The 12,426-nt window shown below is 39.1% G+C and overlaps 1 protein-coding gene across 18 annotated transcripts in view; it reads left to right on the top strand.

Moving 5' to 3' along the window:
* The window catches only part of PICALM (phosphatidylinositol binding clathrin assembly protein), a 116,480-nt gene that overhangs the window by 34,003 nt on the left and 70,051 nt on the right, over positions 1 to 12,426 (top strand). The window lies entirely within an intron of this gene.

The following is a 12,426-nucleotide window of genomic DNA, read 5'->3' as shown; positions in this document are numbered from 1 at the left end:
AAGGTCTTCCATCTGCTGGTTCACTCCCCAGATGGCTGCAACTGCCGGAGCTGTGCGGATCCGAAGCCAGGAGCCAGGAGCTTCTTCCGGATCTCCACGCAGGTACAGGGGCCCAAGCACTTGGGCCATCTTCTTCTGCTACCCCATGCCATAGCAGAGTGCTGGATTGGAAGTGGAGCAGCTGGAACTCGAACTGGCGCCCATATGTGATGCCGGCACTTTAGGCCAGGGCTTTAACCCGCTGAGCGGTAGTGCTGGCCCCCATAATCTTTATTTTTTGATGAACTAAAAAACTATTTTTGGTGTCATGTGCTTAGGTTGATGGTTTTAAAATACAGAGTGGATCACATAATAACACTTTATTTTCAATTTTGGATATTAAATAAAACACCAAATTATCTTTATTTTTGTATAGTCTGAAAAGATTTTCTTCAGATCAAATGTATTTTAATGTCTGAGGCTTGAATTTTTAGATTCAAACATGTTTTTCATTAATTTGTTATTCACATATAATACATGGAAATTTTAAGTTAAAGTGTTATCTTCGCTTTAATTTTGGCAACTTTTAAGGCAGAGGAGAGCTCTGAAGGTGTTTTATAATGCTTTTTAAGAAAGGCTTTGTCAGGAAATGACATCAGTTTTTGTTTTAACATTGAGAAATAGATATATATGAGTCATTGAATCCTACAGGAATAGTTGTGTGGTTGAGTCTGGCATTGTGGTGCAACGGATGAGCTGTTGCTTGCAATTGGCATTCCATATTAAAGTGTCACTTCGTATCTGCACTGTTCTGCTTCTGATCCAGCTTCCTGTTAGTGCACCTGGGATAGCAGGGAGAAGATGGACTACCTACTTGGACCCCTGCTAATCATGTAGGAAATCAGTTTGGAGTGCTTGAATCCTATCTGTTGCCTTGGCTTCAGATCGGCCCAGCTCCAGCCATTTGGGCCATTTGGGGAGTTAACCAGCAGATGGAAGATCTCTCTCTCTCTTTCTTTCTCTCTTTCTCTTTCTCTACCTCAGCCTCTCCTTCACTACCTTTCAAATAAATACATTAATTTTTTTTAAAAGATCCAGGAAGAAAAAGAATAGGCCAAGCCCGTATCTAAAAAGTAGGAATTCAGAAGAATTCTTCCTTGTCTTCCAACAATTTAAATTCTGGCTAGTCATAGCAAATAATGGGTTACACTTACCCTCTCTACCAGGGTCTCCTTCACACAAAAACACAAAGTCTATTCCATGTCCACAATCCAGTCATAACAATGAGAATCTTTATAAGTTCACTTTTCTGAAGCTTTACAAAACTCAGTAAGAGCAATCAGAAGTCCCATTTGTTCTACAAATATTTACTGCATTCTATATTATGCCATACAGTGTGCAGGAATTAGGAATATATACAGTGGACAAAAAGCTCCTGACTGCACAGAGCTTTACTAATGGGTAGAAATAATTAATGAACAAATATGTGCCATGTAATGGTTAAGTGCCAAGGATTTCTTACCACTTAGAGAGGGGATGAAGGTATGTGTTTGAGGGAGGTTGTTATTCATACATGATAACTAGGGTCAGAGTCCCAGATAAAGAATCTTTTACGGGGCCGACGCCATGGCTCACTTTGGTTAATCCTCCGCCTGCACACCGGCATCCCATATCGGCGCCGGGTGCTAGTCTCGGTTGCTTCTCTTCCAGTCTAGCTCTCTGCTGTGGCCTGGGAGGGCAGTGGAGGATGGCCCAGGTACTTGGACTCCTGCACCCGCGTGGGCAACCAGGAGGAAGCACCTGGCTTCAGATCGGTGCAGCGCTGGCCGTAGTGGCCATTTTGGGGGGGTGAACCAACAGAAGGAAGACCTTTCTCTCTGTCTCTTTCTCTCACTGTCTTTATCTCTACCTGTCAAATAAAAAAAAAAATCTTTTACAATGACGGCAGTAGTGGTAGTGTGTCACCAGGGGCCTGGAGGAGGGCCATGGAACAGACCACCATAGTACAGAAACACAGAGGCATCTCATTCATTCAATATCCCATATGTCTGCTTCCCCGTTGCCAAATCAAAGTCACACTGAACAGGACATTCTAATTTTTATTTTGCAAAGCCTCTAGTTTTTATGTTAATAGTAAGTATAGACAGCAGAAATCAATTATTCATTACACACTGAACAATTAAAACAATCTGTTCTCCTTAAGTGAATCACATTACACCAGTCATTTACTACACTTACTCTAGTAATGTAGTTTACTAGACTTAAGTGTCATATCTCTGGCAACCAAGTGTCCAAAGACCTCTGTAAGACACTGTTTAACAAATGAAAGCTTCTTCTGAAAAATCTTTCTTCAAACTGCTGGTAACAGTAAAGACAGATAATTAAAAACAGGCAGCAACCAATATAATAACCTATCTACAGAGTTTTAGCTTTTGAAATAATGCTCTTAAAAGTGAAAAATATGAACAAATCACTATAAAATAAAATAAAACCAAAATACTCTTCCCTAATAACTAAATTTAAGCCTTTAGATTTCTGTAACAAAAGAATGACTAAGGGCCAGCGCCGCGGCTCACTAGGCTAATCCTCCGCCTAGCGACGCCGGCACACCGGGTTCTAGTCCCGGTCGGGGCACTGGATTCTGTCCCAGTTGCCCCTCTTCCAGGCCAGCTCTCTGCTGTGGCCAGGGAGTGCAGTGGAGGATGGCCCGAGTCCTTGGGCCCTGCACCCCATGGGAGACCAGGAGAAGTACCTGGCTCCTGCCATCAGATCAGCGCGGTGCACTGGCCGCAGCTTACTGGCCGCAGCCGTCATTGGAGGGTGAACCAACGGCAAAGGAAGACCTTTCTCTCTCTCTCTCTCTCTCTCTCTCTCTGCCTGTTAAAAAAAAAAAAAAAAAAAAAAGAATGACTAAGATGATTCTACAAGAATAATGACTGGGACAAAAAGTATATCCTCAGATTTTTAAAAAATATTTATTTACTTTACTTGAAAAGCAACAGAGAAAGAGGAAGAATAACAGTGAGAGAGGTATTCCATCCAGTGGTTCACTCCCCAAATGGCCACAAAAGGCAGCATGGCAGGGTCCCTAGCCCGTGGGCCATCTTCCACTGCTGTCCCAGGCCATACCAGAAAGCTGGATTCAAAGAGGAGCAGCCTTGTGTTTGAACTATTGACATGTTATTTTTTTTAATGTTGGCATACTGTAATGCTTTCATTTTGTTTTCCTACTCACTATAAATATGTTTTAAATTCTTATATTGAGTAATGAGTTTTTATTCCATGAAATAGATTTTTTTTGTTTTCTAATACATTAAAAATGAACATACATAGAAAATCTTGAGGTAGTATTTATGATAGCTTTCTTCATCCATCTGATCAGTCTGGTGTGGGATTGGGATGGCTGGGTTTGGAAACCAACACTTTGAGAACACTACATGAAATCCTAAACAATCTCAAAGCTACGTGGTTGTTTGTGAATCTGAACCCATCTCTGTTCTTGCTAAGGTCTTTTTGTTTTCCTGTGCAATAGCCTGCCATCTAGTGGTAGGAATGCAGCATACACAGAGCACCAATGAGAAGTTCTGGGTTTTCAGAGTTGGGTTCACAATGTGAACCTACATAGTAGGCTAAAACATTTTTATATTGATAGAAGATGGTAGATGGCACTTTCAACTGAAAATATAAGTCAGTGGCAGTGAATTTTGAGAGTATTTCAAGAGTATATTTTCCTATAGGACATTTTCATGACTTAAAACTATTCTAAGGTTTTTATTTTTTGCATTTGAGGTTGATTAGTGGGTAAAGAGAAAACAAAGAAATAATGGTAGATAATTTTAAGAGACAGGGGGTTGGATTGATTCTGCAAAGATGCTTTATATATTGATAAATCCTAAGGCAAATTACATAATGACTACATTAACTAAAACAATATATTTTTCACTTTAATTTTTAAAATTAAAGTATGGACAGTTCAGCACATTTGACCTATGTTGGGCTGTGATGTAAGAGGCTAAATTTTAGCCAGATCTTAATTTTGCATATCCTAGATGTTGACTTTTTGTACCTAGCTGCTTCTAAAGTCATTTTTCTCTGGCCATTCCATTTTTCAAGACCCCTTCTTTCTTCTGCTACGAACAAGAAGGTTGTCTACCCTTTCTTTGCCAGGATACTCTTCTGTTTTAGCTTTTCTGTTGAAGCAGTTCATACTATCCCACTGTAGTGTTGTGGGGAGGAATATAAGGTGTGATATAAACTTGAAAAAGCATTTACTACTCTGTAGGTTGCTAACACACGTAATCTTCCAGATTATGACTCTACCAAAGCTTAAACTAAATAGAATGTTACTACTTTATACATACGTCTGCTAATTTATTTCATTTAATAATTTTAATTTTTAAATACATGTAGCCTATTCTGTTAGATGTTAGCTAGATGAAGAAGCCAGTACTGCTTTCAGTACTGGAGTAGCTCAGTCTCATAGGAGACACTGATATATAAGCCAGTAACTGTTTCAAAGCACGGAAAGTGCTTTAAGTAATATAATGAGTTAAGGAAGTCTGACATGGCAGTCAGGAATAATTTGCTTCCCCTCTCAAAATAATCATTTGCTTCTCAGTGCCACCTCTGAAACCTATATATAATCATCACAGTGTATTTAAGGCTGTATCTTCACCCTCAAAGAGCTCAGTTTAGTAGGAGAGAAATTCTGTGTTTTCAGCTTTGTTGATCTAGTTGTCATCAGTAAGAGAATCAAACTTTGTAAATTTTAATTGTATACAAGCTAGTCCCTATAGAATGTATTGCATCAATATAATACATTTCTGAAAGTGTGTGGCCATATCATTTGTCTCCTTGTAAACCTCTTAGAATATATCCATACACTTGGATACATAGATATCCAAATGTGTTGCAACTCTAAATATAGAGGAATTCCTCATTTTCCCAGTGAGATAATTCCTAAAGTTTTTATTTATTTTTGCCTACTTACATAGATATAGGGATACAGGTGATGCAATCAACTTCATAATGTTGAAATTCATCTGTTAGAATCCACATTAAAGCAATAATACATGTTTTTAAAATAATAATTTTCCTTTCCATTTATCCATACATTGATTTCTTTAGGCATTCTTTATAAGCGCCTGAAATTCAAATTGATGGAGAATTTCAGACCAATGTATCTTTCAGGAAGAACTTTCTTTAAAATAAAACCAGATAACTGATGTTGCAGGGTATTGGGTGAAGCTGCCTGCTCACCAGCATCTCATATGTGCGCTGGTTCATGTCCTGACTGCTCCATGTCCAATCCAGCTTCCTGCTGATGGCCTGGGGAAAGCAGTGGAAGATGGTGTAAGTGTTTGAGCCCCTGCTACCCACATGGGAGACCCTGATGAAGCTCTTGGCTCCTAATTTCAGCCTGGCTATTGGGGCAATCTGGGGAAGTGAGCCAGCATGATTAGAAGATCTTTCTCTTTAAATTTTTCAAATAAATAAATTAATTTTAAAAAATTAAGCCAGAGGCCAGCTCTCTGCTATGGCTCAGGAGTGCAGTGGAGGATGGCCCAAGTCCTTGGGCCCTGCACCTGCATGGGAGACCAGGAGAAGCATCTGGCTCCTGGCTTCAGATCAGCACGATGCGCCGGCCACAGCTGGCCGCGGCGGCTATTGGAGGGTGAACCAACGGCAAAAAGGAAGACCTTTCTTTCTGTCTCTCTCTCTCTCTCTCTCTCTCTCACTGTCCACTCTGTCCAAAAAAAAAAAAAAAAAAAAATTAAGCCAGATAACAAGAGACTTTATGAAGACATCACAGCAAATTTTCTGTTCAATAGTTTTGAGAGGAAAATCCTCTCCTTCTACATAGTGATTTTAAAAATCAGTTCAGTGGAAAATTTACTACTTAATAGGTTAATATGAGGGCACTTCAAAGAGTCTGTGGAGAATGATATTTAGAGATGTTTATTTTGGTGTAAAAAGTTTTTGAAATCCATATATACAAGGGATCTTCAAAAAGTTTATGAGAAATGTGTATTGTGAAAAAAACTGTGCTTTTTTTTTTTTTAAGATTTGTTTATTTGAAAGGCAGGGTTACAGAGAGGTAGAGGCAGAGATAGAGAGAGGGAGAGGGAGGGAGAGAGAGGAAGAGAGAGAGGTCTTCCATCCGTTGGTTGACTGTCCAGATGGTCGCAATGGCCAGGAGCATCCTCTGGGTCTCCCACTTGGGTACATGGCCCAAGGACTTGGGCCCAAGTCTTCCACTGCTTTCCCAGCCCATAGCAGAGAGCTGGATCGAAAGTGGAGTAGCCAGGACTCGAACCAGTGCCCATAGGGGATGCCGGCACTGGAGGCCATGGCCTTACATGCCATGCCACAGCACCGGCCTCCTATGCATGGCTTTCAAAATTGTTTTGCATCCAAATAAGTATATCTTTATTTTTGGAAAAGCAGACAAACAAGTATCTTCCATCTACTGGTTCACTCTCCATGTAGGCTAGACAGCCAGAGTAGGGGAAGGCAAAGCCAGGAGCTGGGATTTCAGTCCAGTTTTCTCATGTTGATGGCAGGACCCAACTATTTGAGCCATCACTGCTGATTCCCAGGGTGCTTATCAGCAGGAAGCTGGAATCAGGAGTCAAGCTGGTGCTCAAGCCCAGGAACTCTTGTATGCAATGCAGATGTACCAAAGCGCTCGCTCGCTCGCTCTTCCTTTCTCTCTCTCTCCCCCTAAATGATTTATTTGAAAGGCAAAGAGAGACAGAGATTGATCTTCCATCTGCTGGTTTACTCCCCAATGCCTGCAGCAACTAGGGTCTGGCCAGGCTGAAGCCATAACCCAGGAATTCCATTCTGGTCTCCCATGTGGTAGCAAGGAACTCAAGTACTTGAACCATTTTCTACTGCCTTCCCAGGTGCATTAGCAAGAAGCTGAATCAGAGTAGCAGGACTTGAACTGGCACTCTGATTTGGAATGCTGGCATCACAAGTAGTTGCTTAACCTGCTGTGCTACAACACTGACTCCTTCCAAATGGCACTTCAGCAGCTGTGCCAGCCATGCACCCCATATGCGCATCTTTTGTTTTCATTTTACGTAAAACTTTTGGAGTACTCTTATGTGACATTGTAACACATAGTGTTACAGTTCTTAATTTCTACCTGTGTGAGTCTTAGTCCATTTATTTTGCAGAAAACAGTATACAGACTGACTTTTTTCTCTACAGTTGCAAATTGGTGTTTAGAGTAACATGAGACTTTGTGGGGTCTAGAGCTCCTTCAGTCTTCTCTACTCTGGTGAGAAATTGGCTTTGTGCTTAGAATATTGACCTACTTCTGAAATAGTGCCCACCAAATTCTCAACTGTTGCACCATTCAACTAACTCTTCCACTCATCCTTGAGGAAATAAAGGAATGTGTTTCTTTCTGCTATTGGCTGTAATACCCACCAAAAGGCTGGGATGAATTTCAGTACAGGATTGGTGTGTGCTGTGTGACATGAGAGGTTTTTACTGAGATTGATAAGATTACTGAGAAAACAACGATATTGGTTTTTTTTTTTTTTGGACAGGCAGAGTTAGACAGTGAGAGAGAGAGAGACAGAGAGAAAGGTCTTCCTTTTTCCGTTGGTTCACCCCCCAAGTGACCGCTATGGCTGGCGCGTTGCACCTGTCCGAAGCCAGGAGCAAGGTGCTTCCTCCTGGTCTCCCATGCGGGTGCAGGGCCCAGGGACCTGGGCCATCCTCCACTGTACTCCAGGCCACAGCAGAGAGCTGGACTGGAAGAGGAGCAACCGAGACAGAATCTGGGGCCCTGACCGGGACTAGAACCCGGTGTGCCGGCGCCACAGGTGGAGGATTAGCCTAGTGAGCCACAGCGCCGGCCTATATTGTTTCTTTACTTACCGTTCAAATACTACTTACTTGCTGAGTAATTCTGGAAAGTATTGAAGTCTTTTACATCAAGAAATATTATACAAATTTAAAAAATGGAATCTTAATGTGTATGTTTCTTCACTCCAGCTTTTCACTTAATATTGAATGTGGTGAGCATTTCCCCTGATAACTTTTTTTTTGCCATGCGTTTTGTCGGTCATTCTGAAAGTGCATGTCACTGGCTAGGTAGTCTGCCTTGCTGCAAAATTGAACACCCAGGTGTCTTAACCTAAGTTGCTGCAGCTGGTGAATTCTCTGCCTGGAGAGGTCTGTATAGGCTGCTGGCCTGCTCTAGGAATAGGACTGTTCAGTTAATGCAGCCATCTGTTACTGTTTGCTTCAAGGTTTTTGTATTTTGTTGAAACATTCCTTTCATTATAGGAATACAGTTTTGCATCTCACTGCTTCTCTTTTTGTTTTAAATCCATTTGAATTATAAAACTTATGAAATTGGGTAGTTGGGAATTTACTTGGTATATATTTTTAAAGTGTCCTTTACACTTTACAAAAAATTTTTTGTTATAAATTTATCACTGAGTAATTAGCTACCATGATCTTACCTATGGGGAGGAGCCTTACTCATATAGTACAACTAGTATCTGCTGTGTCTGCCTCAGATATTGTTGGAAGAACATAATTAAATTATGAAAGTAAGAGCATTTTGTTTGTTTGATGGCTATATTGGTTCCTTCCTCTTTCTCTATCTGGGAAGATGCTTTTCATTTCTATAGTAAGGCCATTTTTTTCCTGTTCCTGTCTTTAAATAGTAGAAATTCTCATTTTCACTTTTACCTAAAAAAAGACTGACTACATGCTGTGTGGTACTTTTTGAGTGTAAGGTTTAGGAATTGTTAATAATGAAATATTTAACAAGGTACTTCAGATTTTATAATCTCAAAGTAAATAAATAGAAGAAAAATGTGAGCTGTGTCTTCATGTTAAAATTTTTTTGATGGGTAAGGTAAATTGTTACTGAATTTTTGCTTTTTAAGAAACAGGAACTCTTTAATTGAGAGTGGGAAGAGCATTAGTTACTGTGATACCTGAGACATTTAGAGTAGTTTTGCTTTTGGTTATAACATTCTTCCTGCATTGTTGGAAGCATTTTCATGTTAATAACAGTGTGCAGAGAAAGTACAATGGAGGAGAATGTATAGCAAAGTCTGTGTAACTTTATTCAGTTGTTCATCCCCTCCACTCCAATAATATTTGTATTTGGTCTACTCTTAATCTTAATTTTAACATAAATTCTTTTTTCATTTTTCTGCTGTTTATATGTGAGGTATTATTTTTAGCTTCTGGAGTTATACTTTAGTTTTCACACTGTCATCTTAAAAAGCACACCATATTTTTAAATTAGCATTACAAGCAAAATCTTCATCTTTTAGATTCTCTTTAGCTTGAAATTTGAAACTTTACCCATGTATTGTCTCAAGTTTGTTTTTAAGGCTTTAGAGGATAGTAGGTTTTCCAAATAGTTGTACAATTTTGCTTTAGTCCATGTAAGAAATGGGGTCCTTAGAAGGTTTATGGGAAATGCATAGTCTGACCAGAAAAATTATATGGATTTCAAACAGTTTTACACCATAATAAACTTAAATTCATTTTCCCCCATTACTTTTTTTTTTAAAGATTTATTTATTTATCTGAAAGAGTTACACAGAGAGGGGAGAGGCAGAGAGAGAGAGAGAGAGAGAAGTCTTCCATCCACTGGTTCACTCCCCAGTTGGTCGCAGCGGCCAGAGCTGTGCCGATCCGAAGCCAGGGGCCAGGAGCCAGGAGCTTCTGGGTCTCCCACGTGGGTGCAGGGGTCCAAGTACTTGGCTATCTTCTACTGCTTTCCCAGGCCATAGCAGAGAGCTGGATTGGAAGTAGAGCAGCCAGGACTCGAACTGGCGCCCATATGGGATGCCAGCACTGCTTTAGTTGCTATGGCACAGTGCCAGCCCTTCCTTGAATAACTTTTTAAAATACTCTCATACCATTTTGGATTCTTTTTTTAAAAATCATGTAAGAGTATCCATATTCATACTAAAATTAATGTATCTAGATGAAAAATACAAGGCAATATTCTAGGCCTTTGGGAAATAGAGAAAAACAGAAGTCTGCCCACATAAAACTTAAAAACATTTTAGTTAAGAAAGATTAAAGAAATCAAATGAGTGAGGTGGTAATAATTGCTTTGGAAGAAATAAGACAGAGTAAGGGGGATAATGAGGATTTGAAGCATGGAGGATGCTCTATATTTGTTATTTTGTGAAAATATTCATCTCATAAGGTGGCATTTCACCAACAGCTAAAGGAAGAAGGTGAGGGAGCAGCCAGGGTAGAATTTAGGATTTTAGTCAGAACAGCAGCACTAAGTACGTGAGGTAAGAGGGCATGACATTTGGAAGGCATTGCAAAGGAGATATTTGGCTAAAGCAAGTCATGCAGAGGGGATAAATAGATCATAAAGGGAATGTAATATGGATATAATAGTATATAATAAATTTGCATACATAAATATTCTATAGCATGTAGAGAACTATATAAATTCACATGCTATGTATAAAATATTGTGGTTGTTGAAACTGAGATCTATATCCTCTTCATTTAAGAGCAGGCTGTATCTGACATTCTAGCAATTAATTGTCTATGGAAATGTTAGCCTTTTAAGTTCTCTCAAGAAGAAGAAATTGGTTTGGGAGTACATATTTAAGGTGTAGAAGAATGATTCTGTTGTTCAGAATTATATGTCAGCATTAGAGACTGAAGGGAAAGATTTCACTGAGGAAATGTTTTTTGAACTATAAACAGGAATGGAAAGGTTCAGGCGTGAAACAGCAAGGTACACCATAGAAAACTGGAAAGTGGTTCTAGGTTGGAGGCTAAGAGGCAAGAAGGAGTATATTGGTGACGGATGTATTGTTTTCATTGCATTAGCACTGGATAAATTGCTGAGGTTAGGAAGGGACAGTCATATTGTGTTAGAGATCATTCTGTGGCCAGTTTAGAGAATGACTGGGGATGTGGGGTAGGAGAGATCCCAAATTAGAAGTATCACATCAGAAATGAGGAGACCAATCAGGTCAGTGTTTCTCATTGAGAGCAATCTGAATTATGGAGTACTGATTGTGCACTATAAGACAGTTCTCCCTCTTCTGTGTTACTAAGTACTAGTAAAACCTCTTTGAGTATGATAATTCCCCCTCCCTGACTTCACAATGCCTTACCTTGGTTAGATAAATAAGACCTGAACTTTGACTTTGGCTTTCACCCTGGTTTTGGGATGGAGAAGAAAATGTGGATTTGCTAGAGTTTTAGGAAATAGAATCAAAAGGACGTGGATACTGATAGCATCTTGGGAATGTATATACGAGGGTATTTTAAACTGTTAGTGAAAATTGAATTATGATAAGCTTATTTTGGTGTAAGAGATTTGAAATTCATGCATTGTGCTTCCTAATACACATTTTTCATGAACTTTTTGAAGATTCCTTGTATATTAGCATACACAGTGTATGTATGGGCAGTATTGTAATAAATTTTGTGACAAGTTCAATTTTGAAAACTAAGAAAATAAGATTCTAAGGAATAAAATTACTTCTGATGTCATCATAAAGAAGTAACTACTATATTTTAGAATTGAACAGCTTATCAAGAAAAGTTTGTGCAAAGATATAGAGAAAAAAATATAGGTCTATAAAGATGGCCAGGAAGGAAGCTAGAAATATAGCTTTTTATAACCAAATTTAGAACTTTACTACTGTACTTTAATATTTAAATATATTTTATATTTAAAGGATTAAAACTGAACAAGCAATAGATAGGTCTTGCATTCTGCAGATTAATTATATTTAGAGTAAGGGAAGTATAATGTTCACTGCCACAAGACAGGCATAAAGTACTATGAAGATTCAGACAAGGCAGAGATGAAATGCCATTTTTTACTAGGAGAAGCTGAACCATGCACACCTAAGTGAATTTGCTATTTAGTTTTTGTTTAGGTAGCCTAAATTGTGAAAGTCTGGTGTCATGCTGATGTTCCCTGGACACTCTGTTTAGCTGTTCTTTGTTTTGCTTTTAACCAGGATTTGCTGGGGTAACTGCTGCTATAAATGTACTTGTTTAGCAAATGCTACTTTAATAATTACATGTAATAAAGCAAACATTTTGAAGATTAGAAGTAGGTAAATGTTAATAGTTACATTGTCACTTATTTAAGCAGTCAAACCAAGTTAGGTCATTTGAATTCATATTTAATCATTATAGTATACTAAAGATTAAAAGTGGACATATTACTGGAATGAAGAGCTTTAATTTTTCTGATGTAGTTAATATATTTATACATTATATTTTATATGTATTTTTTAAAAAGATTTATTTATTTGAAAGACAGAGTTACAGAGAGGTAGAGACAGAGAGAAAGGTCTTCCATCCACTGGTTCACTCCCCAGATGGCTGCAACGGTTGGAGCTGTGCTGATCTGAACCCAGGAGCCAGGAGCTTCCTCTGGGTCTCCCACGTGGGTGCAGGGGC

The sequence above is a fragment of the Oryctolagus cuniculus genome, chromosome 1 (genome assembly GCF_964237555.1).
Source record: "Oryctolagus cuniculus chromosome 1, mOryCun1.1, whole genome shotgun sequence".
Taxonomy (NCBI): Eukaryota; Metazoa; Chordata; class Mammalia; order Lagomorpha; family Leporidae; genus Oryctolagus; species Oryctolagus cuniculus.
The sequence above is the reverse complement of the archived record's forward strand: the minus strand, read 5'-3'. Positions and strand labels throughout refer to the sequence as shown.